Source organism: Vulpes vulpes, chromosome 1 (assembly GCF_048418805.1).
Source record: "Vulpes vulpes isolate BD-2025 chromosome 1, VulVul3, whole genome shotgun sequence".
In the NCBI taxonomy this organism is placed as follows: Eukaryota; Metazoa; Chordata; class Mammalia; order Carnivora; family Canidae; genus Vulpes; species Vulpes vulpes.
Window position 1 is genome coordinate 200,386,723 of NC_132780.1, and position 26,632 is coordinate 200,413,354.

At 42.4% G+C, this 26,632-nt stretch overlaps 1 protein-coding gene across 1 annotated transcript in view; it reads right to left on the reverse strand.

Annotated features, from left to right (window-relative positions):
* Positions 1-26,632, reverse strand: part of FRK (fyn related Src family tyrosine kinase) — a 96,462-nt gene that overhangs the window by 68,724 nt on the left and 1,106 nt on the right. The window lies entirely within an intron of this gene.

The window sequence follows — 26,632 nt, forward strand, 5'->3', positions numbered from 1 at the left end:
GCTGTTATTCCCACAACAGTAATCAGGAAAGAAAAGGGGTTTTTTTGTGTGTTTTTTTAAATAAGATCTTATTTATTTATTCATGAGAGACACAGAGAGAGGCAGAGACATAGGCAGAGGGAGAAGCAGACTCCATGTGGGGAGCCCGATGTGGAACTCGATCCCAGGACCCCGGGGTCACCCTGAAGGCAGACGCTCAATCACTGAGCCTCCCAGTGTCCCAGACAAGGTTTTGAGAAGCCAGAAGATGAGTTATTAGGTAATTGTCACAAATGATTTACCAGAAGGAAGGAAATTCTGCATAAAAGTGAATGACGATGCCATGACTTGGGACCTGGAGAAATAGGGAAAAAATGTGTCAACATGGGGCAAAAAGTAGGGTATGGAGTAGGAGACAGATGATGAGGAGTCCATAATAAATGGCAGGAAGCCCTGCACACTGGCCGTGGCGTTTGCATTCTGCAGGATGATGTGCTCCCCACAGGGATGGAATCGGGCCTTGAAGAGTTAGTTAACCATGGACCATCCAAACTGTTAAAGGTGTTGAAGGTAATTACCAAGTACTTCGCATGGTGATTGCAAGGACCAAAAAGAACATTATTTAAATCATCGAGCGGTGTTTAAACACACTCAGTCTTTAAGATGAAAAAATATCCTTCCGTAATACTAGCAGAGTGAAAAACAAAAACAGTCAAAATAAAGACCCTCAACAGAAAAGAGATGGGGACGTATAATCTTTACCATGTCAAATAGGATGATAGATAATAATACTTAAATATTATATAAGCAAATGACTATTATATTATGGCTGTAAGCAGCCTAAATGGCCCATCAAGTCATAAAATTTAAGACTGATTAAAAAAAAACAAATCTAACTGCCTGTTTATTATTTGAGGCACCAAAGGCAGAGAGATACAGAAATGAAAACAGTAAAATGTTAGATAAAAACTTATCAATTTATTTTAATCCATGAAATAGATAGCATTAATTAGAAAAGACAAAAAAAAGGTCATTATAATTAAGAAGTCATAATTAAGCATTAAAATGTTAATATATAAAAATAGGATAAATCAGAATAACATAAAGAAAGAATATTTAAATATTTAAATAGAATAATTAAAATATTTAAAATTAGAAGGGTAAATGGGAGATTAATCTTAATCTTTTGGGGGCATCTGGATGACTCAGCAGTTTAGCGCCACCTTCAGCCCAGGGCGTGATCCTGGGGTCCCAGGATCAAGTCCCACGTCGGGTTCTCTGCATGGAGCCTGTTTCTCCCTCGGCCTGTGTCTCTGCCTCTCTCTCTGTCTCTGTGTGTCTCTTGTGAATAAATAAATAAAATCTTTTTTTTAAATATTAAGATTAGAGATATTAGGAGAAAACTTCAGGATGGAGCTAGAACTTTGAAGGTTTTTAAAATGCTAATGTACAGAAGTGGGGCAGGATTGTTAAAAACACTGGCCACAAGGGCTGTTGAGAGATAGGATCCGGGCTCAGGGGAAGAGCCAGCCAGCACGGAGGAGGAAGAGTGAAAGTCATGATGATATTCATACAAGCGTGTGTCAAAGGCAGGACCATTATGTCCCGAGAAGATGGTCAACTAAGGAACAGAGCCATTCCAGCCACAAGTCACTTGAACGAAAATGAATGACAGGCGTGATGAATGAACAGAATCCGCAGACAGCCCACCTGATAGGTCGGCCGTCCCAGGGTGGCCAGGCTTACCACACCAAAGGAGGCAGCATTTCCTGGGACCCCTGAGGGATCATTCTCTCTTCCATCCGCCCTTCCCCACCTTGGCCCTTAAGAGAAACTCTCTGAGAGGGGCTGTGCGTTGGAGCACCTGGCTCTCTGTACTACACTGAGGCAGGGAGAACCAACCCGATACCACACACACCTGGATTAGACCTTCTTGGGGAGGACGTGCGGCTCACAAATAAACACAGATCACGGTAGGCCGCTAAGAAATCCAATAAATCTAAGAGGAGGAATTTACACACTACTTTTTGAGATGGTCAGAAATTAAGACCTGGAATTAATAAATTAAACTAAAAAAAAAACAATGAAAATTTAAAATAACTGGAAAATAAAGTTTCCTAAGAAAAGTCACATTAAAGAGGACACTAAGAATATAATGGCAGAGTATTTGTACTCCGAGGAGAACCATGCCAAACAGAAGAATCCTCAGAGAGTGAAAGGGATGACTAACATATCTAGATTTGCACTCCAGCCCTTAGACTTGCTACTTCTCAGCTTGTCTACAAATTGAAGATAATGGTGCCTCCCTTATACAGTTGTTCTGGAGAATTGATGGATGATTAATGTAGATAACTCATACAGTGCCTCGTTCTTCTCTACCGCAATAAAACTACTGGGTGCTTTCCCAGATCCATAAAAGCAATACTCAGAGGTAAACTCATGACTTAGGAGAATTCTTCTTAAGCGAAAGAGAAAGCTAAAACAAACAAACAATTGTACTAGGCATTGGTCATGACTATACGTGTACTACCTAAATAGGTGCTCAATAAATATTTATAAAATAAAGAAATAGTGAACTTAAAACCTTAACTATGATAATATCACTTTCATTAGTGCTCCAAAAAATGAAATCCCTAGGTATTAATCTAACAAAATATGTATAAGACCTACATGAAGAAAACTACAAAACTCTGAGGAATGAAATCAAAGAAGAAGTAAATAAGTGGAGAAATATTCCATGTTCATAGAAAGACCTGCCACTGTCAAGATGTCAGTTCTTCCCAACTTTATCTATAGATGCAACGTGATCCCAATTAGAGTCACAGAAAATTGGTTTTTCGATAGCAGCCACTGCGTTCTACAGTTCACGTAGAGAGGCAAAAGAGCGGGAGGAGCTAACACAATAGTGGAGAAGAACAAAGTTGTGGGCCTGACATGACCCAACCTCAAGGCTGACTACAGAGCTACGGTGTAGTATTGGACAAAGTACAGACAAATAGATCAATAGAACAGAAATAAACCCTCACGAATATAGTCCAGTCACCTTTGGCAAAGGAGCAAAACAGTCCAATGAAGCAAAGATAGTTTTTTCAACAAGTCATCCTGGAACAACCTGACATTCACATTCACAAAAATGAATATACACACAGACCTTCTACCCTTCACAAAAATAACTCAAAACTGATCAGACTTAAGTGTAAAACACAAAATTGTAAGAATCCTAGAAGATAACATAGGGGGGAAACTCTATTTGACTTTGGGTATGGTGATGACTTTTTAGATGTAATGTCAAATACGTGATCCATGGTAAAAACAAGAACTGGGGGCAGCCCTGGTGGCTCAGCAGTTTGGCGCCGCTTTCAGCCCAGGGCCTGATCCTGGAGACCTGGGATCGAGTCCCATGTCGGGCTCCCTGCATGGAGCCTGCTTCTCCCTCTGCCTGGGTCTCTGCCTCTCTCTCTCTCTCTCTGTCTTTCATGAATAAATAAATAAAATATTTAAAACTTTATCAAAAAAAAAGAACTGATAAACTGAACTTCATTAAAACAAAAAATTTCCCTGTGAAAGACAACCAAGTCAAGAGAATAAGAAGATAAACCACAGATTGCGAGAGAACATTTGCACAGGAAACATATGCTAAAGGACTGTTATCTAAAATATATATATATGAAAAAAACTCTTGAAACTTAAAAAATAAGAAAACAAACAATTGAAAAGTGGTCCCAAGACCTTAACAGACACCTCACCAAAGATTGTGTACAGATGGCAAATAAGCATATGAAAAGAATTCTTCCTATCAAATGTCACCGGGGAAAAGCAATTTAAGTTATGAGAAGCCACGACACACCTATTAGAATGGCCCAAACGCTGCAGCCACTTTGGGAAACAGCTTGGCGGTGTCTTACAAAACTAAACATACTCTTATTATACAGTCCAGCAACCACACTATTTGGGGTTGAAAACATAAGTGTTCCACACAAAAACCTGCCTATGAATGTTTATGGCAGCTTTGTTCATAATGGTCAAAACTTGTAAGCAACCAAGATATCCTTCAGGAGTCGGATAAACAGTGGTAAATACAGACAATGGAATATTACTCAGCACTAAAAAAGAAATAGAAAGAGAAAGAAAGAAAGAAAGAAAGAAAGAAAGAAAGAAAGAAAGAAAGAGGAAAGAAAAGGAAAGAAAGGAAAAGAAAGGAAAAGAAAGGAAAGGAAAGAAGAAAGAAAAGAAAAGAAAAGAAAAGAAAAGAAAAGAAAAGAAAAGAAAAGAAAAGAAAAGAAAAGAAAAAAGAAAAGAAAGAAAAGAAAAGAAAAGAAAAGAAAAGAAAAGAAAAGAAAAGAAAAGAAAAGAAAAGATGCTATTAACCTGTAAAAAGAATTGGGGAAAACTTAAGTGCATATTACTTTGTGAAACAAGCCAGTTTGAGAAGGCATGATGCTCTATGGTTCCAATTCTTTGACATTCTGGAAAAGGAAAAATAGAGAGACAATAAAATGATCAGTGGTTGACGGGGTAGGGAGGTGGGGAGAGGGATAAATGGGCAAAGAACAGAGGATTATTAGGACGATGAAAACACTCTACATACCATAGTGATGAGTACGTGTCATTCTACACTTGTCCATGCCCGTAGTGTGCGTGACACGAGAAGCAAACATTAATGTGAACTATGGACTTTGAGTGATTATGAAGTCGACAGAGGTTCATCAGTTCTAACGAACGTACCACTCTGGTGGGGAATATTATCGGGTCAATGACAGAGGAGGCTGTGCTACGGGTATCTCTGTACCTACCCCTTAATTTTGCTATGAAGCTAAAACTACTCTAAAAAGTGACGTCTTGATAACAACGCCACTAAATAGTCAAACCTTAACATCGCAGTGTCTCGTAGCACCTGATCCACTGGATCACAATCCTCTCTTCACCCACTCATTGTGTATTGACTGAGTATGGCCTTTGGGATACGGTAGTGGATAAGACAGACCAAAGCCCCTGTCTTCAAGCCATTTGTATTCCAGTGCAAGGGCAAACAGTAAGCAAAATAAAGAAGCAAACTGTAGACTATGATCTTAGAAGGTGATGAGAAATTTTTAGAAGGTAAAGGCGGGAAAGAGAAATAGGTCGTGCGAGACGCGTGGGGTCACCACTTCAGACAGGACCGTCAGAGCTGGTGACCTCTGAGCAGAGAACGGAAGGCAGCGAAGCAGGCCCCACGGGCATCCCGTGGAACAATGATCCAGGCAGAGGGGAAAGCAAGTGCAAGATTCCCGAGGCAGCCTCGTGCCCACCGCGCCCCGAAACACGGAAGAGGCTGGTGTCGCTGAGGCGGTGGGTGGAAGGGAGTGTGGGTCCACCCTGACCCCCAGCCCCTCCAGGGCAGGGGCTCTCTCTCTCACCTACTTCCAATGATCGGCATGAGGGAACCCTCCATAAATGCTCCTGCCGAAATCATCAACGAACATACCGATGAGTGAGCTGCTGAATTACGAGTCGGATTCGTCCCCTCAACTCCGCGGGCGGAGGCCCCAACCGCCCGTACCTCAGGGTGTGACCTCACTTGCAAGCGGGCTCATTTCGGATGGAGTCGGTTAAGGTGCGGGCACGTGGGGCAGCGTGGGCCCTGGTCCAGCGCGACCACTGTCTGTGTCAAAAGTGAACATGGGGGGCCCCGGACACACACGCCGTGTGAGCGTAAGGGCGGGGTGGGGTGAGGACGGTGACACCGAGGCCGCCGGGAGCTGGGCGAGGGCCAGGAGCTCTCGGGGGAGCGGCCTGCCCACACCTGGATCTCAGGTGTCCAGCGTGACAGCCGTGAGACTAACGTCTGCCCCCCAGGCCGTCTCCTCGGAGGCCTTCGTCACAGCCGCGCTGGCCAGTGAGTCTACCGATGGGGCCCACACACAAGGTCCCGGGAAACTAAAAAGATTCGACTTTTAAACGGTCAACGGACTGAAAATTCGTGAGGAAAATATAATTAGTGGAAGAACGTACGGAAAAAACTCAGACGTCTTAGTGTAGAAAAAAAATCTCTTTGAATCGTGATTTCCCGTCACTAGAGAACACGACGGTAGCGTCGTGACTGGTTTAGTGGGACTGTCCGCGTCCTGACTGCGCCAGCGGGAGCCTGTGGGACGAGGCGGGCGGTTCGCAGTGAGGGCCCGGGGCCGCTCGCTCCCTTGGCTCCGTCCTCGATCCTGGGGTCTCTCCTAAAGAAATCGTACAAAATGCAGAAAAACCGTTACGTAGAAAGATGTTCGTTTTGTGCTATTCAAAACATGATAAATACTAAAGATGGAAGAAAACCGAAGTGCTGACTACTAAGAGAAGGGCCAAATAAACCGCGGCGTATTCACTGACAAGCATATCACGGAAATTTGAACACATCCTGGGACGACTGCCTCGTGCCCTAAAGTGCGTAGGAGGAGCAGCAGAACCTACACACGATCACATTTACACAGAAGACACGTGCATGAAAACTCGGGAGATATTTTGATATTTTGCTGTTTGATCCATACGTCTGTCACGTGGGAAATGTCTTTAATATTCAAGATTAGCAGCATAAGGCAAAGGATTAAGCACCTACAGCACCTAGGACAGCTCCGGACACAGGGAAACGGCGTCCGGCTGCTGAAGGGAGGCCCGAGCCGCGGCGGCTTCGCTCAGAGCAGGACGGATACACAGACGGGCGGGCCGGACGGGGGCCCGAGAGAAGCCCTCCGAGGCTGATACGAAACAAGGGAAGAATTTCTAAAAGACGGTAAAAATGTGCACGGGGCGCCTGGGGGGCGCAGTCAGCTGAGCGTCCGCCTTGGGCTCAGGTCCTGACCCCGGGGTCCTGGGATCGAGCCCCGGGCCGGGCTCCCTGCTCCGCGGGGCGCCTGCTTCTCCCTCTGCCTCTGCCCCTGCTTGGGCTCACTCGCTCTCTCCCTCTCTCTCTCTCTCTGTCTCTCAAATAAATAAAGTCAATCAATCAATAAAATATTTTTTTAAAAAAAATGTGGACAGTTACTACCTCTGGACGTTCCGAGGACAGGAAATTTCCTTCCCACTTTCCAGCGTTGTCCGGAACACTTTACGGTGAGCCCTTACTGGCTCACCCAATCGGGAAAATGCAAACTTAGGCCCGTTTTGGTAAAACAACAACAACGACAAACTCACATGAGCGAATCAAAGCCAGACGACGCTCTCCGTGCCCCAGAACCACACCTCCAGCCGCCGCCACCACCACCACCACCACCACCCCCCGGGGCAGCACCTGTCTCCGCTCTGCTGACGCGGGCCTGGAGCCCGGCCTCGCCACCACGACCTAAGGAAGGAGTAACGTCCACAGAGTGAGTAGAGGAGGAAACTCAAAATTCATGGTGGGAGGCACAATAAGCCTGTTTAATAGTGTGGCCTTCAGAAAGAAATCTTTAATAGGCACGAGGTACATTGACGAATATGCCTCATCTACTGAGCATTGGTATTATGTTCCATGTTTAAGCACGTTACATTGTTAACTAATGTTGGTTAATATTAGAAATTCTGCTAATTACAACTAAAACGTCCAACAGCCTCACAGCAGACACGTAGTCATTTATATCTCATGTCTGTGTTTAATTTCTTAGGGGAGGGAGAAACATATTTGAGGTGCAGAGAGTAATTCTACATGATGACAACACAGAACGAGCTCATAATTTTTTGTGTGCTTAGAACCATTTTTAGATGTGCACTTGTTGCATTGAATTCATTGAGAGAAACTCTTCGTTAAAGATATAAACAGGAGAAAGCTAAATTCAACGTCAAGGATTTTGAAATGCCTAGAACCGAAATCTAGATGCCTATCAATAATACAGACTTTTGTTGATTTTATTAGAAGTACAAGACACTATTTTGTTCGACTCCCAGATTTTCCCTTCTTGCACTCAACATCCTTGAGCAAGAAAGACCATGCAGTGGGACACAGGCTACCATTTTTTAGTGAAAATGAGTCTGAAATGCCAAACACAGGGTCACCTGGGTGGCTCAGCAGTTGAGCGTCTGCCTTCAGCTCAGGGCATGATCCCAAGGTCCCGGGATCGAGTCCCACATCGGGCTCTTTGCATGAGCCTGCTTCTCCCTCTGCCTGTGTCTCTGCCTCTCTCTCTGGGTCTCTCATGAGTAGATAAATAAAATCTTTTCTAAAAAATGTCAAACAGATGAAACATCAGCACAAGCTAATTAAAAGGCTACTTTTCAGTTCCAAAGTCTAAGTGAAAATACTAAAAAAGTCCTATGGCAGAACCAGATGAAGCCAAGGAAAGATAGAGGAGGACTGGAGTCGGAAAGGTACTACTGGAAATAGGGGATCCCGCTCAGTGATATAGGAAGCGGCTGGAGAATTCCAGCAGAGAAGTAATTTTAATATTTTGTCATTTAAACAGGGTCACTCTGCCTGCTGGGTTGTTGAGTAAAGACTGTATTCAGGCCAACAGTCAAATCAGAAAGGACAGTTAGAAGACCATCCCACTAAAGCCAGGTTGAAAGATGAGGGTGGGTTGGACTAGACGGTGGCAAGGCCTGGTGAGGGACGGCGGATTCGTGGATGTATGTTGAGAACTAGAGGCAGAATGATGTGCTAATCGACTGCACGTGACATACGGAGGAAAATTGGGAGTCACGGTGAGCCCAAGATATCTGGTCCCGGGCAAACGAAGGCAGAGTTGCCATTGACAGAGCAGCACAAGGCCTCACGGGGCAGGTGCATCAAAGGAATGCAGGGGCTCACTCTCGGAAGAGTTAGAAATGGCAGGAGTGGGCAGCCCGGGGGGCTCAGCGGTTTAGCACCACCTTGGGCTCAGGGCGTGACCCCAGGGTCCTGGGATTGAGTCCCATGTCGGGCTCCCTGCATGGAGCCTGCTTCTCCCTCTGCCTGTGTCTCTGCCTCTCTGTGTGTGTGTCTCTCATGAATAAATAAATAAAATCTTTAATAAAATCTTTAAAAAAAAGAAAGAAATGGCTGGAGTTTGGAGAGTTTCAGGTAGCTATAGAGATGTCAAGGTCATTGATTCATGTCATGACTCAAGGTCATTGAATACATGTGTCTCGAATTGAAGAGATGACCAAGAAAGCGAGGGCAGGCAGGGAAGAGGAGTAAAATTCAAAGGATTGGGCACTTGACATGGAGTGGTCGGACGGAAGACAAGGAGCCAAGCAAAGATGTCTCAATTGGTGCTACAGGAGGAAACCAGATGAGAGGCTCTCCTGGGAGAGGCCAGTGGCGTTATCAAGAGTGTTAAATAGTGTTAATAAGACAAAGAGAAGACTAAGAACTGACCGATGGATTTTATAATGTGGAGTTTTCTTGATGACCTTTGGTAAGAGCAGCTTCCTGGAGTGGGAAGAGTAAAAGTCGACCTGCGGTCAGTTCAACAGATAATCAGCCAGAAAAATTCAGATTGTGGGGAATTCTACAGGAAGAGGAAATAAATTTCAAGGAAATAAACACAGAGGAAGGATCCGTGTTAAAGGAGATTAAATGAGACAAATCAACCATTGGTAATATAGGGATATTATCTGGATTCACAAACAAACCATAAAACAAATCCACCAAGACTTACATTTGAACAAAGTACCAAAAAGTCTTTAAGACTATGAGAAGTTTCCCAGTGACTGGATATTTAATGATATTAGGAATTTGTTTTTTTAGGAGCGATCATCATAATGATGTTTGTTTAAGAGTATTTCATGATGTTTATAGACACCTACAAAAAGAATTTACAGAAATAATTATATGATGTCTAGGATTTGCTTCAAAACAACCCAGTGTGGGGGGGGTGAGTAAGGGTAGGAAGAAGGAATACCAGGATGAGATAAATTGCCATGTGTTGGTAATTGGTTTTTTGTTTTGGTTTGGTTTTTTTGTTTGTTTGTTGTTATGTTTTAGCTTATTATACATGAGAAGAAAGTTTCTCATTTGTCATTTCTTTTCTTTATGAAGTAAATGTAATACAGGAAATTCTCTTTGGAGAGTAGCAGAATGAACTTAGAGCTATTTTAACATAAATGCTACTCACAGGTGACAAAAAATTAAGTTCACTGTAATAAGGTCTTGCTATATTATATGAATATGCATCAAGGAAATATATTCCCCTATAGGTTTTTTTTATATATAAATTTATTTTTTATTGGTGTTCAATTTGCCAACATATAGAATAATTGTTAAGCAGAGTGACGAGACATGGGGCGGAGCACATACCGTTTTCTATGCTTCTGTGTAAAAAATAAAAAAAAAAAAAAGTAAAAATGAGAGAGAGAGAAAAGAAGGAAAGAGACCCAAGTATAGGCAACTTTTGTAAAGGTTTGCTCCACAGGAGAGGAGATTAACGGGCAAAGCCACCAGGGAAGAGTTAAGAGTTGTTTGTAAAAGTTAAGAACATTGATCTTGTTGGCTGCTACATAGCTCTCCAGGAAGAAATTAGGTCTGAAAAATCATTTAATTCTTTACTAACTGGAATTTAAATGGCAGTGGTGAATTTAAGAGAGGTCAACAATTTTTATAAGGAATCAACACGTATCATTCAGTTTCAGTTGAACCCACAGCACGCTTGAGAATCAGGCACATTCTAAACTTGCTAAAGTTTTTAATCTTCTCCAATATGACCCAGTCATCACTCATTCCTACACATCTATCAAAAACATACTTTCAGAGACCTTCTACCAAATATTAGTGACTGAAAAGCCTGCTTCAAAGTTATAATCTAGCAACTTGTTTGATTAGCAGACTGTTGTGCATGATAGTTAATAAATTTGGGTTAAAAGTACCAAATGCCTGAATCAAAAAAAAAAAAAAAAAAGGAAGAAATAAGGAGAATTATCATGTAATTCACGTAGCTCGAAGTACAACTATCGTTCAAGTCTTCCTTCACTCTCCACCGTACGGTTCCCAGGATCGGCGGCCAAGTTCTGAGTTTCTGTGTTGCTACAACTGCTCGTGAATAAATAGTGAGCAGGTGAATGTCTGTTTCTATGGTTTCTATTTACAGTAGGAAGGAACGTTCAGGGTGATCTTTGGCACTTGCTCCTGGTCTTTGTGATAGAAATGTAAGGACTGTTTCCACCCCCTCGTGCCGAGCCTTAGTCTCCGTGATCTTGTCTTCCCTTGGACTGTTTTTCTTTCCTCCTTCCTGGCTCTCCTTCTCAAGGATCATGACCTCTCCGTTTCAGTAAACATGATTCCATTTCAGTTTTCCATTCTCCGAAAAGCGTCTGGATAGAAAAGGGACAAGCAGTAGAGCTATGTGGCCTTTGCTAATAAGTTTGTCTGAACAAATACTTGGTTTCTGCAAACAGATCAGCAATTTAAGAAGAAATAACCAAGTTTCCTTCCTTCTTCGCTCAGACAAAGCCTCTTTCCATGACAAATCCTGGAGTCGTGGGGACAGTCCCCCCCGTCAGCAGCAGCGGCTGAGATCCCATTAGATAAGGTAAGCCCCAGGCATGCGGCGAATCTCGCCAGTTCCTTGGGTTGCCCTCAGCAAATAGACCTACTTCCTCCTGGACCATCCTAAACCATTCATGACGTACACTCCTGTTCCTACAATGGCACAAAATCACAGCAACCAAAAAGTTGCTGGAATATATTCAAATGGATAAAAACACAGGTTTGAAAAACAAGTTGGGATCATTTTCCCCAAAATACCTACTGTACTAAACTAAATCGCTCGGTGTGCTCAGTGAGCTCCGCCAGGTATGACAACGCAGTAAGAACGTTCATCCAAATACGTGTGGCCGTGGCTCGCGTTCCCAGAACCACTCAGCCCAGATTCCTGGGAGATATTCCCTCTTTATGTTTGAGGAAGATTAACTTCCGTTAAACTACTTTCAAAAATCAAACTGAAAAATATTCCTTCGAAAGAGATTTTTTTTTTGAAAAATTGCATTTTGTCCATTTAATGAATGCAACCGCTTTACACGATAAATACGCGTCCACTTAACTTTACATGTGACTGTATAGGAGGTGGGGTGAGCAAAATCAGTCAACTGAGTCCCAGGAAGAGTCCTCAGAACCGGGAGAAGCTTGCGGAGCCTTCCTCTGTATACGTTCACCTGCTTATCCTTCTAACCCCCCCAAAAGCAATTTCGTATTCTGCGTGTGAACATGTCATCAGAAAAAAAGAAAAGAGTTTTTGTTATTAACAGCCTTTTCTTCAACTCTTAAGTCAACGAATGACAAAACCTTCAGGTTCCCGAAGGGAAATGGGGCACACCCAAGTGTGTCAGCACTTTGTCTGCGAGACTTTCTTAATCGCTGGGAGCCCGCAAAGCGAGGAGCTTCCTCTAATGCCCTAAGAGTCTTTAGTTCCACGGCCCTGCCCAGTGACTGGCGTTACAGACCTCCCACACTGCCACCGAGGCTGCTCCGCGCGTTTGCACACGGCGTGGGAGGTCGAGTCATCCTCAGGCCCCGCCAGTCACTGACTGGGCCTCACTTCCCGGACAGTGGACGCGGGTGGGGGTGGTCTCCTGTGCACTCTGCGAGTCACCGCCGCCGAAGCGTGGTATGTCACCGGATGGCAGGAAGGGGGTAGACACAGACGAAAAGGATGCAGTGCACCTCCTTGCACAATAATCAGCATCTGATTTTTCACGCTGCGGACCCCAAAGCAACGCCGGAGCCAGACGTAAAAGCCCAGAGATAGTTTCTTAAAATAACAGAAGCCTGGAATCATGAGTTGCCCCCCCACCCCGCCCATACCTGTCCGACTTACTTCGGTTCGTAGCAAGGCACCCTCCTCAGTCCCCCTCACCGCACACCGAGCCCAGCTCTTACCTAGCTCCTCACCCATCTCCTCTTATCCTGCCTTCTCCCAGCCTCACTTCAAGCTCCTCCAGCACCACCATTGTACTCTTTCATTTTTGCTTATGGGATCTTGTTTGTTCCTCACATCTTCTTTTCTGACGTTTTTTAAAAATTCACCTGCCCTTTCTTTTTATTAAGAGATTTTATTTATTGACCCATGAGAGACACAGAGAGAGGCAGAGACATGGGCAGAGGGAGAAGCAGGCTCCCTGCAGGGAGCCCGATGTGGGACTTGATCCCAGGACCCCAGGGTCACGCCCTGAGCCCAAGGCAGATGCTCAACCAACCGCTGAGCCCCCAGGCACCCCCATCTGCCCCCTTTAACCCACACTTTGAACCACTGACTCCCCCCCCCCCCCGCCCTGTTCCCTTTGTTCCAATCCTTGTCTTCATTCCTTTGTGCGTTTCTCCTCAAACGCACGTGGGTCTGACACGGGGCTGAAGCCCCTACCGAGGGTCCTCTCCTGCCCCACTGCAGACCATGAGATAACCACAATGAGTACGCACACTGCCCGCAATCCCAGGGACCAGGAGGAAGGCCAGGGAGGTTGTGTCAAATTCTCCAGCAAACAGTGACGTAGGCCCGACTGATACTGACCAGGGCCACAAACCAGGTAAGGGGCAGGGGACAGCACCAGCCAGGGTTAGAACCAGGGAAAGAAACTGGGGGCCCGTAAAGGAGGCCGGGTAGGGTCTTGGCCAACAACCGCTGATTGTATTCTATCCAACAACTTGTCATCTTTGCCTTAGGATTAGTCCCTCAATCAAGCTCAGAAAGACAGTTTAAAAATGTATTCTTCAATATATAAAGATATAAAATCACTTTTTTCTTTCTAATTTGAGATTTTAAAATGTGAAACATGCCTAGAATTATAATTATTATGCATGTATTAAAGTAGGTTATAATAACAGACTCTTATAAAATTCAGCATTGATTCTATAAAATAAGAACAAAAAAGGACTCAAAAAAAAAAGAGAGAGAGAGAAGGAAAAAAATAAGCCAGACTTAAGGTCAAAACTGGTTATTGTAAACAAGCATTTAACTGAACTCTGAGCTTCCCAGTACCTAACAATTAAAAGAAATGTGATGTATAATAAAATTCTTATTATCTGCTATAAGGAAGTAAATAATTTTTCAAGAGAAACAACCTTTGCCTATGCTAATTTTGTAACACAGGTTTCTACACATTTTTTACATGGTTCCTTTTAGAATATCATAAAGCCTATAACCCCTTATCCTAAAAAAAAAAAAATGCACAAATCTACATCGCATAAACTTTACATGCAGTTTCAGAAGATTCCAGACTGTCTCAAGTCTGTCTCTTGAAGGTTAAGGATTATTGTCATTGAAATTTGGGGACGGGCATCTTAAAAGTCATAGTGGATAATGACAATAGAAATTGCAAAAGTTGTATGTTTTCCTCTTATGTATGCTGTTAGGAGGGTAATATTAAAGGATAATCCGATGAAAGTAGTTTTATGAGGAAGGTAACATCATGAACCGTATATGTTCAATCACAATATTTGTACGTGACCTTTTGGCCAGTATTTCTGCCACCCTTAGTTTCTCATGACACAAGTGACTTCTAATCATTTAAGTGCCCTACAGGAGTATAGAATTTATGGTCCTTAGATGAGTAAATCAGATAGCTACTGCTTATCACTCCCCGACTTTGTTTGATAGTTTACTAACATGTGTGCCTACTCAAACAATGTGTTATTTGGTTTCCCTTATTTGTAGACTTTATAAAATAGAATCATATTATATGCAATCTCTTGAAATCTTCTTTTCACTCGACATTATGCTTCCAGAATCCATCCCTGCCATTGTATGCCACTCAATTCATCATTTTCGCTATCGTATAGTATTCCATGGAGTAATAAACCACAAATTATCCCTTCCTAGTAATAGGCACTTGGAGCGATTCTAATCTTTTGCTATTAGAAACTGAGTTGCGATCAACATTTCCCAGGAAAAAAGGTTTTACTCTGGGGATGGCGCAGGGGAGGAACTCATAGGGCCATTAGTAGTAGTAGCCTCAGTCATGGGCTAGCTGGTTATATGGATTCCAAATATCAATGGTTCATTGATAATTATGCTTTATGACTTACCTTCAAACTGCACATATTATTTGTAGTTATGAAACGTGCTTTTTAAAAGAATAAGGTTTTAAAAGCCATTAATAAACTAGAATATTTTATAATATTAAAATTTTTGGAAAATGGGCAATTATGCTTTAAAAGGTATCAGGAGTTTCATCAAGCACCAAAATGATCATAAGTGAAAAACCACCTGTCGGGATTCTTTGGTCTTCACTAATTATTATGAAACTATTTTGCTTTCTACCACTTTGCCAGGACTAACGAAATCAATACCACGACTTTCTATTTTGTTAAACGACTGCTTCCTTAAGCTAGGCTTTGGATAAGAGCACAGAGTTCAAAGTGATTCAGCAACAAAACCAGTATCTGCCTGACTTCCAGTAAACTATTGCATAATACAGATACAAGATATCGAGTCACTTCTGTATTGCTTTTATCTGAAATATCACTGTACTCGCCGTATTAGAACAGCCTAAAGCTACAAGAGAAGAATATCCTTTAACTGCAGCAGACAAGAGAAGACAGTCGGGGCTCACGTAAGCCACTCCCATCTATCTTCCAGGAAAATGCAAAGAGGACCATGTATTGCATTTTGGAATAGTTGGATCTGAGTGCATTCTTTTTATTTTGTAAAACAGCACTACTACTCTACCGCAGAAAACAAGTACTAAAAGTGTAGATGCAAAAAATCTAAAATTAAATAAAAATGTAGATGCAAGGTATATAATTAAGTATTGAAGTATTTTTAAGCAGCTGTTCGAGTGACTGAGTTCAATCTTCCTACATGACCCCAAAACTTGGGAGTATAGTACCAAAGAGAAAAACTCGTTAATTTTTCCAACAATTCTGGGACGACCAAACTGACTTTGCTGAAAATGAACCCTCAACCTATTCCTGCTCTAGCCCAAACTCCAAATGTCACATATCCCAACCCACCCAACTGCCTCTTTTGATTTTGTTTTCCTTTAGCTGAGTGTCAGGATGGCCCCAATCCCGAGTCTAGAGCCCTGTCATACAATACTGTTTCCTACGGCTCAGCCCAGTCCAACCTTCCCAAGGCAGAGCCCTAGAAGAAACCTGAAGCTCCTCGTTAAACTCTCTTTACCTCATGACATCGTCCATAATCACTTCATGAAACTGCTTTTTAGTGTCATCAGTAATCTCCAGGAAATTCTAATACTTTTTACCTCTTTTTCATTACTCTGGTCTTTCTTTAGCATTTGACCCAAAAATCTCCTTGACATTCTATCTTCTTATTTTGAAAAATATGCTCTTTGTTTTTGTTCTACTTTCACGAATTCTTCACTGTTTTCTTGCAGTGGCTCTTCTTCTTCCTTGTATTGGTTAGGTTTTGCTTCAAAACACTATTCAATTAACTCACAAATCTGAAGGTGAATGATCTGGGATGAGCCCTGTTGATCTTAGCCGGGTTTGACCATGACTCTCCGGTCAACGGGAGAGTCAGTTGGGACAAGGAGTACCTCTCTCCACACAGTCTCTCATCGGCCAGGGGGTCTGCTCGGGTTTTTTCTCATGGTACTTGCAGAAAAGTCCCAACACACAAGCGCTTTTCAATCTCTGTTTTTGTCACATTTACCATTGTTCCACTGGCCAAAACAAGTCAGTTGGCCAAACTGGGAGTTTGGGTGGGAGGAGACCTCCAAAGTGCGTGGACACAAGGAGGTGTGAACAAACAGGGCCATTGCTGTGATCTGCACATTGCGCTTGCTCACCTAAAATATGGGCATTTCTAAAGAGCTGATCTTTGGCCCCTTCTCCTATTTCTTTGACTCACGCTGTATGGTTCTTATAATCCTCGTGAAGTCTATGATATTCTGCAATTCTTGTTCCTGTAACATCTAATAACACCTCTGTGTGAATGCCTTCAAAATTGAAAATTCCATCTTTTTTTTTTTGGAAAATTCCATCTTTATATCCATCGTCCTATTAACAAGAAATACAAAATCATATGAAAAACAAATTATGAATTCTTCCAATGACGGTTAGAAAAAGCTTCTTAGAAAAGGGTGGGCCTTATGAGCTGAACCCTGAAAGAAACGTATGATTTTTCCCAAACCAGGACTGATCTATGTATTTGTTTCTTCATTGATTCATTAAGTAATAATTTTTTCAGTGCACGCCACATGACAGTTTGCGCTACTCTTACGGCATTTATCAGCACCTATCTTACGCTAGCTGAGAAAACAGCCCCTGACATCCAAGAGCTGGCCATGCACTATGACTAGGTCTTGCTGTTCTCCTGTTGAGCATAAACAACTTCAAAGAACACCAAAACCAGATGAGGCCACTCTGTGACCATGATGGAGCAAGTCGAAAACAAGATCAGATCACTTTTAATCATACCTGAATACCCACAAAAATGTGGACACTATCCAGCCACAAAAATGACCAAACATCCAGTTATCTTGGCTACCACGAGCAACTGTTGTTTCCCTACCAACTAATTACAGCCTTAATCTTGAACTAGTCTTCCCTCCTTCTCATCAAAATTTATTAAAATACCCAATTGTACAGTTATCCCCCTTTCTGACAGCAGTCAATCCAGGGTGAAGCCTTGCTTCTTTAAATCCTCCCCAAGGGACACCTGGGAGGCTCAGCGGTTCAGCGTCTGCCTTCAGCCCAGGGCATGATCCCGGGGTCCTGGGATTGAGTCCTGCATCTGGCTCCTTGCAGGGAGCCTGCTTCTCCCTCTGCCTGTGTCTCTGCCTCTCTCTGTGTGTCTCTCATGAATAAATAAATACAATATTTAAAAATAATAAAAATAAAAAATAAGTCCTCCCCAAAATTACACCCCCAAATTCTATGATGCATCCTTTCTAACATGCTCTTACTAAGATGTCCACTGTTGCTCCTGCTGTGTTCTCCTTCCCCACAACGAGCAGTATATCAGCACAGGTGTATTCCTGGTGGTCTTTGGCTGGAGGGCACTGACATACATTCTTGATTTATTTGTCTTACCTCCAGAGATTTCTGGAGAAGAAGCACTGTTGATTCATTTTGATGTGTCCCACTATATAAAAGTCAATGACTAGAAATGCTGAGAAGATTCTGGAGAAAGTATCCTGAGTCGTCCATCATAGATATAACACAGGCATCTTCCAGAGATGACTTCCTAGAAGTGACTTTTCAAGCAGCACAATTCTGGGGCTTGCAGGGATATGTCCCTCCTATATTTAAGTTTATTTATTTATTATTTTTAGCAATATCCACACCTAATGTTGAGCTCAAACTCACAACCCCAAGGTCAAGGGTTGTGTGCTTTTCTGACTGAGATAGCCTAGGCACCCCAGATAAGTCCCTCCTATAATGAGAATCTTGGTATGTCAAAATTGATCAATATTCAGAAATAGAAAAAAAAAGATGTATGTGAGATTGGAATAGCATCAGAGTGACTTTATTTTTTTTTTAAGAATTTATTTATCCATTCAGGAGAGACACAGAGAGAGAGGCAGAGACACAGGCAGAGGGAGAAGCAGGCTCCCTGCGGGGAGCCTGATGCAGGATTCGATCCCAGGACCCTGGGGTCATGCCCTGAGCCGAGGGCAGACACTCAACCTCTGAGCCACCCAGGTGCTCCCATCAGAGTGACTTTAAATCTACCAACAATACTGGCCTTTCATAGGAGCCATATGGGATTCTTCTGAATCATCTAAATCATGCTGCCAATGTGGTAGGCAACATTTGTGTTAATGGAAATATTTATTTTGATGTAAGATTCTAAATGTCTTTCAAAATAGATACCTAATATAAATTTTAAAAGTTCTTAGTGATAGAAGTTCTTGAATTACAAAAGTTCTTAGCTTTAGCACTTCTTGAATTGCATTCTCATTTTACCCTTCAAAAGGCACAAAATTCATGATAAAAATCCCTAATTGAGAAATCTAGTCTGAATTTAAAGGCATTACAAAATATGCATATGAATAAAAAAGAAGACAAAAACTTAAAGAATATAACACTAAAACTAATTCAATTTTTAAGAGAAAATCTAACTGAAAAAGTTTGTAGAAAAAAATGACATCGTGACAAAAAGATCATACCCAAGGCACAGTCTATATGGCATCTGAAATTAGTCAAATAAGCATGAAGGCGTATACTACAGATCACATGATCTATATTTGCATCTATATAGTTTAAGATTCTTATTATGTTAATCTTCAAAATAGTCCACATAAACTAATACTAAAGTTGCAGGCGTCAGGAAAACAGCCATAAGGAGATCTCAAATACCAGCCAAGCTACCATCAATCTATATAACGACCTTCCCCCAGAAAAACTGGCCAATCTTTCCAGTGCTAACAAGTGTGAAGAACCCCCATTAAAAATGGGAGTCAGAAAGTGCTGCAGAGAAATTAGCAGCTAATTAGTAAGAAAACTAGTAAAAAGAACATACAATTATTGTGTGTGGTAATGTTTTAGAATGTGACAGTGAAAATCTATTAATATTCAGTAAAAGCATCAAACTTTCAGCGTGCACAATCTGAAAAATATTTCATATACATAATAGTTTGAAATTATGTATGTTAAGTATAAAAACTGAAATTATAAGTCTGGCCCATGACATTAATTTTGTAAATTGGGTTTTGGTTTTCTGTCCATTTAAAAGCCCAAGCCAATAATTCTTTACTCTAAATATAACCATAATATAGTTTAATGCGTATGTATGTGATTTTTAAATACCATTTCAATAAGATTCACAATCTGTTTCCAGCTTGATATTCATTCTACATTATGGATAATATTCACAGCAATCTGTGAACCCTAAGCATTTTTTTCCCCAGTAGTGGATTAGAGCCACTAATTTCTGGGACCTGGAAATTATGCTATTATGACTATGAGTTTAATCAAAAATTAAGACATGAACAATTCATTGAGAAAAAAATGCAAAATGCCCTTTGCCTTTAGGAACTCATTAGATATTTCTGGTAGGTAAAAAAACAATTCAGAGAGGAACTGTTTAAAAAAAAAAAAAGGTTGGCTTTGTCAGCTACTCTTGAAAACTTCTGAGATTTGCAGATAAGCAAACATTTATTGAATTACTCGTTTGCCCAACCAACAGGTAGGAGTGATCCTCATGCACAGGCGCTGCACCAAGCTCAGGGCCCAGGGCAATGGCTTCTCTCCACCCGCCCCCACCCCAACGGCTTATGGTCTTACAGAAAATAGATAAGCAATAACCATAAAGGATGTTAAAGGTAGAAATCTTCTGAGCTGAGGCCTCAGCCGGGATGCACAAAGTATGATCTATTTAGATAGAAGTAAATGGGGAGCCACATGACTCAATAATAGGTACCACTCATGAAGCCCTCCCTGCACGTCAGATTCTCTGTGGTGCGCGCTTTTCCCACAAATAATCTCATTTTTGTCACATAATGACCCTACAAGATAGGCGTCACTTTTATTCCTCTTTTACATACGAGAAACTGAGGCAGAGGGGTCAAATAATTTGCTCAGGTTCACGCGGCTAAGCCATGACAGAGCCAGACGCAAATCTAGATCATCTGGTCCCATGGCCTGTGTTCATGAGCACAGAAAAAGGGTAAGTAGCGTCATATCTCAATTAAAATTCTATGCCACCAACATTTTGACCTACTTAAAATATCCAGCAGAAGAACCCAAAGATTGCTCTGATTTTGATTTGCAGCAGAGCAGTATCGCACTGCAGCACTGAGAGCTGGAGACTCCAAAGGGAATTTTCTGAGCTGATAATCAGGCGGTTAATTGGGGCAAAACCTTGTTTGTTTTTCTCTTGGGAGCCTCCAGACCCAGGAGACAGCTCATAAGAGTCGCTTAACAAGAGTCAGTCCTACTTTATTGCATAGAAGGCTGCGCCTGTCCCATGTAGGATGATCGCCTGTAGGTGCTTTTCTAGTGATTTAAACTACTCAAAGTGGACACGTCAGATCGGTTTGCGAATATACGGATGCCTTTGGTACGGCCGCTGGGGAAAGTAGAGTGGAAGTTCCTCAAAAAAAAAAGAAATTTTTTTTTAGTCCCTCAAAAAATTTAAAAATAGAAATATTATATGATCAAAACATTCCACTCATGGGTATTTACCCAAATAAAGTGAAAACCCTCATTTGAAAAGACATATGCACCCCGTGTTTAGTGCGGCATTATCTCACAATAACCAGGACGCGGAGGCAACCTAAGTGTCCATCAGTAGACGAACAGATAAGGAAGATGTGGGTGTCTGTGTGTGTGTGTGTGTGTGTGAATATTACACAGTCATAAAAAAAAAAAAAGGTGAGATCACACCATCTGAGACATGGATGGACCTAGAGGGTAATAGGCTAAGTGAAATAGGCTAAGAAAGACAAATACCGTATGATTCCACTCATAAGTGAAATCTAAACAAACAAAAAAAACAAATTAGTAGACAAAAAGCAGAATCAGACCTATACAAACAGAGAACAAACTGAGGGAGGAGGATGGGTTTGGGCAAAAATGGATGGAAGGGAGGGGGAGATACAGGCTTCCAGTTGTGGAATGAATACGATACAGCGATAAAGGGCGCAGCGTGGGAGATACGGGCCGGATGGTAGCCGCACCTGCAGCCAACAGCGTGACGTACACTCGTGAATCACTACGTTGCACACCCGCAACTAACGTCACATTGTATGTCAGTCGTACTCAACTAAAATATATATATATTCTGATGCTTTTATTTGTGCATTAATAAGAGTTTTAATTTTTAAGCCACATTATTCACTAATAAGATTCAAAAGGTGGCTTCACTTCCCGCCTGGGAAAGAAGTCTACTGACCCCAAGTTTGAAGGTCACTAGGAACACTCTGTCCACCTCATATTGGGTGGTTCCTAAATTCAGCAGTATTCACCAAATCCTGAAGCTCCGATCCTATTTTTAAATGGTGGGGGTGAAAGAATTCTCGTCCGGAGAATATACCACTTTATTTCTCAATGCTACTTTCCTCCAGCCAGACAATGGCAACGACCTTAGGTTAGATAAAATTTTGACAGAACTCTAGTTTGACATATTAAAGAGGAGCATGATTAGGAAACTATGCCCTAAACAGATGGGGAGAAATTCCATTACCTTTATACGTCATAAAATTCTAACACTTTTATTTCATAGCATAAACTACCAACAAAATTACAAGGTACAAATATTTTTAATGCAGTTTATAAAAAAATGGTGAATAGGAGAGGACTTGGAAATAATCTGCCTTTATGCGGTGATGGGAAGAGGAGAAAAAGCTTCCCACTGAATGCGTTCCTAGCTCAATGTGGTATAAAGTGTGTGAGCACCACCTAAATCACACTTAGACAATTAGGCACAGAACTTTTTAAACGCTTTGTAGATAAATGATTTGCTACGTGCAAACTGTACGATTGCTGATCAGTTTGCTTTTCATCGCTACGTTGCATTAGTTAAATTTTTTTACACTAAAAACATGGAATTTAAAGCTGTTGTTCTTGCCTCCACGATTTATATGTAATTTCCATACCATTATTTTCTGGGTGAACTTTGTCTCTAAAAACGCTGGGCATAGGGCAGCCCCGGTGGTGCAGGGGTTTGGTGCCACCTGTGGCCCTGGGTGTGATCCTGGAGACCCGGGATCGAGTCCCACGTCGGGCTCCCTGCATGGAGCTTGCTTCTCCCTCTGCCTGTGTCTCTGCCTCTCTCTCTCTCTCTGTCTCTCATGAATAAAGAAATTAATTAATTAATTAATTAATTAATTTAAAAAAAAAAAAACGCTGGGCATAAAACACATAAAAGGAGTTCTGAGTAACCAGACTCTGAGAGCAAGGGTTCTGAGAAATTTCATGTCGAAGATGTTGAAGACTCGCACTCATCTATGAAAGGATCTAGGAATTCAAATCGAAGTTAAGGCAAATACAATAATTTTTTAGAGAGAAAATAAGTCATTAAGAATGGTTTTAGGGCAGCCTGGGTAGCTCAGCGGTTTAGTGCTGCCTTCGGCCCAGGGTGTGGTCCTGGAGACTTGGGATCAAGTCCTGCGTCGGGCTCCCTGCATGGGGCCTGTTTCTCCCTCTGCCTGTGTCTCTGCCTCTCTCTCTCTCTCTCTCTCTGTGTCTCTCATGAATAAATAAATAAATAAATAAAATCTTTAAAAAAAAAGAATGGTTTTATTACATCACTTAATGCAAGATATTTAGAAAAGATAAAGCATTTCAAGGTGGAATAACAATCAAGTACTAAACTGCTTTATCTTTTCACAATAGTATAGTTCTTTTTGTTTTTTTTAACATCTCTACTTCTTGTATTAAAAACAAACAAAAAAATGCTAAAACCTTCAATCGATTTACCCTGACACTGATAACTCCAGAAGTATCTGCCCTGTTTTCTCATTCGGGCAAGTCAAGAATAAAAACACAAACAGATAAATACTAACATCCGCTGCATTAAACTAGTCTGATTAGGAGTTAGATGACTCAATTTTCACCGGTTTCCCATTACCTCTCATCCCACACATGTAAATATAAACAATCGCCTTTACTCAACACTATACACAGAGCTCACTGTAAAATAAACTATGTTAACTTCCACAGTATTTGAAAAACTATGAAATGTAACCTTGAAAAACCCAATGAAGAAAGACATTACAAAGCCATCTTTGTGTAGCCCCCCGGCTACAAAGGCTGTGTGGGGGCCACGTGGAGACCCTTCACTCAGGAGACTGTTCACTGCTTACCCACTAAGTTTAAATCACTACCACTTGAAATGGCCTGGAATTACAGAGGCTGCAGCTACCTGCACTGGAAGTATTGAAGAATTTAGCCATTTGGTGGCAAGAACCCTCTTTGAGAACCTAGGTTCATAGGTGACGGCCATCGTGTACACTTAAATGAAAAGAAATAACCCAGGCTGACCAACATCTTCTGGGCATCGAGCTTCTATGCCAGTGGATGTGAAGATCCCAAGGGGAGCCCGCTATAGAGATAACAGGTTGGTAGTGACACACGCAAATACTGCTGAGAACCAATTCCAAGAGGAAACAAGGAAGGCAGTAATTTCTCTGACATTGGTCCTCACAACATTTTTCTAGCTCTGTCTCCCGAAGCAAGAAATAAAAGCAAAAGTAACCTATTGGGACTACATCAAAATAAATAGTTTCAGCAAAGGGAAAGAAACCATCAACACAACTAAAATGCAACCCATGAATGGGAGAAGATGTTTGAACATAATATCTAATAAAGGGTTGGTATCAAAAATATATAATGAACTGATACAACTTAATACCCAAAAAACAAATAACCCAATTTTAAAAATGGGCAGAAGATATAAACAGACATTTCTACAAAGACCTTCCAGAGCCAAGAGACTCATGAAAAGATGCTCCATATCCCTCATCATCAGGGAAACGCAAATCACAACTATAATGAGCTATCACCTCGCACCTTGAGAATGGCTAAAACCAAAAACACAAGAAACAACAAGTGGGGGCTAGAATGTGGAGAAAAAGGAACACTTGTGCACTCTTAGTGGGGATGCAAACTGGTGCAGCCACAGAGGAAAACAGTACGGAGCTTCCTCAAACAAAAATAAAACCATCCTGTAATCCAGTACACTACTGAATATTTACTAAAAAAAAAAAAAAATACCAAAACACTAATTCAAAGGGATACATGCACCTGTATGTTTATTGGAGGATTATTCACAATAGCCCAACTATGGAAGCTGCCCAAGTGTCCATTGGTAGATGAATGGATAAAGATCTGATACAGATAGACGAGAGAGAGAGAGAGATCTATGCAGATAGCAAGATAGATGATGGATCGATGGATGGATGGATGGATGGATGGATAGATAGATAGATAGATAGATAGAGAGATAATGGAATATGATACAGTCGTAAAAGAATGAAATCTTGCCATTTGCAACATGGATAGAGCCAGAGAGTATAAAGGGAAGGGAAACCAGTAAGTCAAAGACAGACACCATATGATCTCATATGTGAAATTCAAGAAACAAATGAACAAAGGGAAAGAGAGAGTAAAACCAGCAAACAGATTCCCAACTAGAAAGCCAACAGGGCTACCAGAGGGGATGTGGGTGGGGGGATGCGGGAAATCGGGGTGAGGATTAAAGAGTGCCCGAGTCATGAGGAATGAAAGACGGAATGATAAGCACGTTGGTAGATTACGAGTTCAGGACTCTGCCCTGGCGTCCCGGTATCCCTTTGTGTAGGATGCACAGGGGCTGCCGAACATCGAGCGTACCTAACGCCGGACCTACCGCACCCTAAACATGGAGGAGTAAGAACATAAAGTAAGCGCTCAGGGAATAGGTATTTCCTGGGGCCCCTGGGTGGCTGAGCAGTTAAGCTCCTGCCCTCGGCCCAGGGCGTGACCCCGGGGTCCCGGGATCGAGTCCCACATCGAGTCCCTGCATGGAGCCTGCTTCTCCCTCTGCCTGTGTCTCTGACTCTCTCTGTGTCTCTGTCTCTCATGAATAAATAAAATCTTTTTTTTTTTACACCGTATCGTTATTTTTAATGTCCAATGTTTATAATATGAGGGCCGGGGCTTTCTCCTCAACTCAAGTTTATAAATTTTCAATTGGCTTGTGAGGCCAATAGGGATACTTCTTGTCTAATTTGGTTTCTGGGAAGACTTCATTCAGGTCCTCAGTGGTCATCTGATCAGATGGAATTATGCTCTTCGTCTTCTCCAGCTCTTCTTCATATTCTTCAATCCTGGCCTTTGAGAGGGACAAAAACTCAGCACAGCTTTTCACATTTTCTTTTTCCCCAGCATCCACCTGGACAGTGTATTTATCCTCTGGCACAGGAACCTTCAGGGCATTAAACTTCTCCAAGTCATCTACCAAGCCAGCCTCTGCCACACTGGCCTTGGAGTAAGCCCAGTCGACAGCAGGTGGTTTCTCAGGAAGAGCAGCCAACCTGGAGGCAAGCATCTCATTCCAAGATTTCAGGGAGTTGGCAATGGCCTCCTGGTTTCGGGGTATGATCTCCCCAAAAGCTACCCAGTCAATGGTTTTTAGAGCAAGTTTTCGCCCAGCCATCTTGAGATCCTTCCCCAACCCCCAATAAAATCTTTTTTTTTTTTTTTAGAATAAGGTATTTCCTATAGATTATCCCAGAAAACAAATGTCTACACATATGATTGTGGCATTTGAGAACAATTCCATTCACCAGAAGTCTAGATTTCAACTCATTTCCACTTAGGTACAAAAGAAGGCCTGGGGTTGGAAGGAATCTCCGCGATGACCCGACTCGCTCGGATTCGTATTTGGGTCTGGAAAGTGGCAGTGCTGCCCCAAAGGCACCTCCTTGCCGTTTTACTCCTGGGCAAGGAGCGGATGGAGCGGCCCTCCTAGAAAGGGCCTGTGAGAACCCCCGGGCCCCCCGGGGCATCTTTCCTCTACTGAGGGTCCATCTGTAAAATGGGTCCTGAGCGCCCTTCCCGGCCTTGGGTCTCGCTGGAACCGGCAGGAGCAGGGTCGGGGCCAGTCGGTCCCCACTTGCTCCTGGTCCTGCTGAACCTCGTGTCCGCCGGTGGCCGGGCTGCACCTCCTTCTCGTCCACCTGCCAGGAGCACAGCCCCCGTCTCCCGCTGCAGGACCACACAGCCAGGCCCCCGCATGGCCCGATGGCGAGGGGACAGGGCGTCCAGCCTTCCTCTGCGCGGCCACCACGGTTCACAGGGATTTCTTCACCAGCCCCTGGGGGACGCGGCCGTCATATCGTCCTTCTTGGTGGAACC